This window comes from Pongo abelii, chromosome 10, assembly GCF_028885655.2.
Source record: "Pongo abelii isolate AG06213 chromosome 10, NHGRI_mPonAbe1-v2.0_pri, whole genome shotgun sequence".
NCBI classification, from domain to species: domain Eukaryota; kingdom Metazoa; phylum Chordata; class Mammalia; order Primates; family Hominidae; genus Pongo; species Pongo abelii.
The window spans coordinates 91037162-91042655 of NC_071995.2; the positions used below are offsets into that span (position 1 = coordinate 91037162).

At 37.0% G+C, this 5494-nt stretch overlaps 1 pseudogene; it reads left to right on the forward strand.

Moving 5' to 3' along the window:
- Nucleotides 1-2935: 2935 nt before the first annotated feature.
- LOC100435563 (mitochondrial carrier homolog 2-like) lies at nucleotides 2936-4111 on the forward strand (annotated as a pseudogene).
- Nucleotides 4112-5494: the final 1383 nt, after the last annotated feature.

Consider the following 5494-nt stretch of genomic DNA (forward strand, 5'->3'; position numbering starts at 1 on the left):
TCCCTTTATAATAAGGATTTTAACTCTTTGATGGTTATGTATTTTTTTAAGTTTGTATGCAATCAAATATATTGCCAATTTTTTCTTTGCTTTTTCTTCCATTGTTTTTTTTACAAAGTCCTGATTTCAAGCCCAAGATCAATGAATAATTATCTAATTTGTTTTAACTTTTTCAGGATTTCACACTTATTTGCAATCAATATTTTAATCGTATACATTAACCTTGGTATTTATCTTAGTGTACAATATGGTAAAAAAAAAACTCACATATTTGTGTGTGAAAGAGAATTTGCCAGATTTTCCAATTCATCCCTTTTCCATTGGTTTGTGCACTTTCTTTATCATATTTGAAATTCTTACATAAAGATATATGCTTCAGGGTTACCTGTTGATCAATCGAAGTATAAATATACTTTATATATATGTGGCTCTTAAGAAATAAACCCTCCAGTCGAAACATAGGCAAAGACTTCACAAAAAAAGAAAGAAAATCCCCAACAAATGTGAAAAGATTCAATTTCATAAGAAATCAAAAAATCATGTATAACTTTTTCTATTAAATCAGCAAAAGTTTTTTCAAAATTATTACAATGTTAGTGTTGTTGAGATTGTTTAAAATTGTACAACTTCAAACACCGCAGTTGGTGTTCTTTTTACTAAGATTTTCTTTTGATAATTTTTAAACCAGTAGAAAATCTAAAAATATAGTAAAATGAACACCCACCTATCCCTCACCTATTCTGTGTCAACTGCCCTGGGCCAAGTGGAGCCCAGATTAAACATTATTTCCGAGTTTGTCCATGAGCAGGCTTCCAGATGAGATTGATATTTGAATCAGTGACCTCAGTAAAGAAGACTTGCCCCCGTCCTGGTGGCGGTGGGCCTCATCCAACCAGTTGAGGACCTTTGCCTTTCTACTGAATAGAACAAAGAGTGAAGGAGGATTTCATTCTTTTCGCTTCCTACCTGCCTGCTTGATTTGCACACTGATCTTCTGCCCTTGGGCTTATATTGACACCATCAGCTCTTCTGGTTCTCAAGCCTTCAGGCTTGGATTGGAATTACACCATGGGCTTTCCTGGGTCTCCAGGTTGTAGATGGCAGATTATGAGACCTCTTAGCCCCCATAATTGCATGAGCCAATTCCTCATAATAAATATAAATATATATAAATATAAATATAAATAAATATAAATATACACACACATATGTGTGTGTATATATATACATATTCTATTGGTTCTATTTCTCTGACAAATCCTAATATGTCTATACTGTAAATATTTGTCATATTTGCTTTCTCTTTCTCTTTCTCTCTGTCTCTTTTCTTTCTCTTTCTCTCCCTTACTCCATGTGTGCATGTGTGTGTGTATCTGTGGGTTTATGTATATACAAATATGTGTGTTTATATGTAAAATATATATAACATTTTTGCTGTACCACCTGAAAGTTAGTTGCAGACATCATGATACTTCACCTTCAAAGATTTTAACCTGCAATGGTTGGTGTTTAAAACACGAACCATATCTTTTAAAACCATTTGGAAAACATGCATCGCAACCTTCAAGATGTAAAACTGGCATAATAATTTCACTTGTAAGCATTTGTTTAAAATATATTTTATTTTCATTTCTCAATTTTGAGCCTACTTCTCATGATATCCAGTATAACATCAGTTTCTTATTTATGATTCAATAGAAAAGTACTCACATAATTATAAAGGAGACATATAAAATTAATTTTAGCTTTTGACACTAAGGAAATACATGTATGTGACAGATTTTCTCCAGAAATTTGTTCTTTCATTTATTTACGTATCCCACTAATATGTACTGAGCACTGTACTACAGCAAAATAAATAAGATGTGGACTAACTCTCCAGAGGTTGTCATCATGAATGGCTTTTTAAGCCACATCTAGAAATTTAGCCTTTTCTTAGACGAGTAAAAGGATTGAAGGATTTTCGATATAGATCTAACTTGATTTGCATTTTGGAAAGATCATTATAAATACAACTTATAAGATAGATTGAATGGGAAAAAGATTTGTTAAGAAAAGTAGTTGGGAGGCTGCTGTAGTAATACAGATGGTTGGATTGAGAACAGAGATAAGCAGATAGATTTAAGAGAAATGAACAAGAAAGAAATAACAGGAGATGAAGATTTGTTGAACATCTGATTAAATGAAAAGGAGGACTGAAGAGTCCTCACTAGGTTTCTGGATGTGGGCTGCTGGGTTGGTGGTCGTGCCATACCTGGCTAGGGAAATAGAAACATACAGTTTAGGGAGGAAGGGCAGTCCACCCAGGAGTTCAGTTTGGCATATGTGAGATGTTCAATAGGCAGGAGATTGTGTGAGTTTTGATATGGACTTAGAAGACATCAGTGTATATTCAGAAGTTAATGTCATAGGAGTAAACAAAATCATCTAAGAACAGTGCGGAAGGTAAGAAGAAAATTGAGGCTGGATCTCTAAAAAACAGTTATATTCAAAATTTAGACAAATGAGGATGATGAACAGTAGCAGTCAGAGAAGTAAGAGGGTACCCAGAAAAAATCGGTGATAGAGAAGCCAGAGGAGGATATGGTTTTAAGAAGGCAGAGTCACAGTGGTGCCCCACACTTCACAGAGGTCAAGAAGATAAGAGCTGGAACAGTCCTTTGGCTTTAGCCACGAGGAACTCCATGGTGACTTTTTGTCTAGAGCAAGTTTCTCAACCTTGGCACCATTGACCCATAAGGCTGAATAACTTTATGATGGGGGGCTGTCCTGTGCATGATGGAATGATTAGCAAAATCCTTAGCCTCTACACATTAGATGACAGGACCAACCCCATTTCCCCTGTCCATCCCCCATTTGTGCCAACCTAAAATGTCTCCAGACATTGCCAAATGTCCCTTGGAAAGCAAATCACCCCAAGTTGAGAACCACCGGCCAGAGTAATTTCAGTAGAAAGATTAAAAATAAAGCCAGACTGCAGCAGGTGTCATCATGGCAGACACAGCCAGTCAAGTCCTCCTTGGTTCTGGTCTCACCATCCTGTCCCAGCTGCTCACGTGGCATATGAGCCTCTTCCTCCAAAATTGGATGCAATATTTTTGGATGGCAAGTATTTCAGCTTCCTGGTCTCTTTTGTTACACTCAATACATTGCCAGTATTGATGAGAGGTATGGGTTTTTCACAGGCTTAACTCCAAGACTGTGTTCGGGAGGCCTTCAAGCTGTGGCCCATGGAAAAGTTTTACAGCATTCCCAGGAGTGTGATGAGGACCTGGAAATGTACAGAAAGAAGTCTTATCTTCCTTTGACTGAGTTATCAAGGAGACAGCTTGAGAGATGATGACTCGTTCTGCTGCTGTCCTCATCACACATCCCTTCCATGTGATCACTCTGAGACCTGTGATACAATTCATTGGCAGAGGACCTAAGTACTGTGGATTATGTGACTTCATAACCATCTATCAGAAAGAGGGAATCCTAGGGTTTTTCCCTGGACTGGTTCCTCACCTCCTAGGTGACATCATTTCTTTGTGGCTGTGTAGCTCACTGGCCTACCTCATCAATACTAATGCACTGGACGGCAGGGTTTCTACCATGAATGAAGTAAAGAGTTATTCTCAAGCTGTCACAAGATTTTTACTGGCATGTTGACCTGTCCCTTTGTGCTTGTCTCTAATCTTATGGTTGTCAACAACTGTGGTTTTGCTGGTGGATGCCCTCCTTACTCCCCAGTATATACTTCATGGATAGATTGTTGATGCATGCTACAAAAGCAGAGAAATATAAGCCCAGGAAATAGCTTGTTTTTCCAGAAGATCCCCTTCGGGAAGACTTATTCGTGTGATTTGAAGATGTGGGGCAGGGACAGTGACATTTCTATACTCCTAGATGCACAAAATTATGGCAGAAAATGTTGATTTCCATACAGTGTGATGCACTTTTATAATTGTCATTTAATCTTGGGGAAAAAAATGGACCACAAAGGGTTATGAGTGAGCCGGTAGTGCAAAGTGAAGTCAGCAGCTTAGCTGGAAAAATAGAGAGAGAGAGAGAGAGAGATAGTAACTAGAAGAGAACGTATGATTAATGGAGGATTTGGGTTTTTTTTTTTTTTTAAAGATGAAAGAGGCTAGAACTTGCTTAAATGATGACAAGAAGATCCAACAAAGAACCTATATTTGAAAGTGGCTAACAGATGGAGCAAGGTCTGTAGGGAAACAGGAGGGAATGGGGTGCAGAGAATCTTCTGAACAGGTTTTCCTTAGGGATAGCTTTATAATGTTGGGAGGGACTCAGGACTTTCAAATAATTTCCCTCTGTTTGCCTTTATTGTTTCTGTGAAATACGGAAGAATCTGGAGAGTGAGAAGAAAGTAGAAAGGCAAAGGCCCCATGACAGTGAAAGTTTTTAAGTGGCCCTGATTGGAGCCCAGATAATTCTTTTCAGGAGGCATTGACAACACAGTTGAAGTTGGAGATCATGAATGGTCAGTGATAAAAATGCTCTTATGCCATTTTGCCCCCCAGCAGTTTTCAGCAACCCAGGAACAGATATGCAGGAGATTAATAGTCAGATTGACCAAGACATTGGTTTTTGCCAGGTGAGTGTGATGGGCAGTCAATGTAGCAGGAAAGTTAAGGATTTGGGAAAGTTGGATCTTGTTTTTTTTTATGCTTTTATGTTTTTTTGTTTTTTTGAGACAGGATCTCACTTTGTTGCCTGGGCTGGAGTGCAATGGCACAATCATAGCTTACTGCAGGCTTGACCTCCCACACTCAAGCAATCCTCCTACCTCAGCCTCCCAAGTAACTGGTACGACAACCATATATCACCAAGAAAAGCTGAATCTTTAGGAAATGGATGGCTCCAAATGCTCATCTGGAAGAACAAACCTGCAATATGACCTCATATCACATATAAAATGTATATAACTATTATATTACATGTATTATATTATTATTCCACAGTTTAAAGACTTAAACAATAAGACAAAAAAATAGAAAATGTATAAAATAATTTATATAATCTAGAGAAGAAAGGTCTTCCTAAAGTAAAACAGGATGCCCAGAAATCATACATAAAAAGAGTTATATTTAACTATGTAACTATGTGCATTTTGAAAAAATTTTCAAAGCAAATAAATCACACCATTAAACAAAGTTAAAAGGTAAAACACAGGCTACAGTGCATATGATAAAAAGCTCCCACAAATCAATAAGCAAAGTGCTAACATCCCAGTGGAAAATGGGCAAACATATAAACAATGTCATCACAAAGAGAAATTCAAAGGATAATAAATATATGAAAATATACACAACCTAACAAGTAGCTAGAGAAATGCCAATTAAAATATTGATGAGATTCCATTTTTTGCCTATCAAATTGGCAAAAATTAAAGGATATGTTCAATCTCAGTGAGAAGGTGAGGGATTGGATATTGCTATTCTCTTTTGGGAAATCAATAGCAACATATACTAAAGGGTAAAACACATAT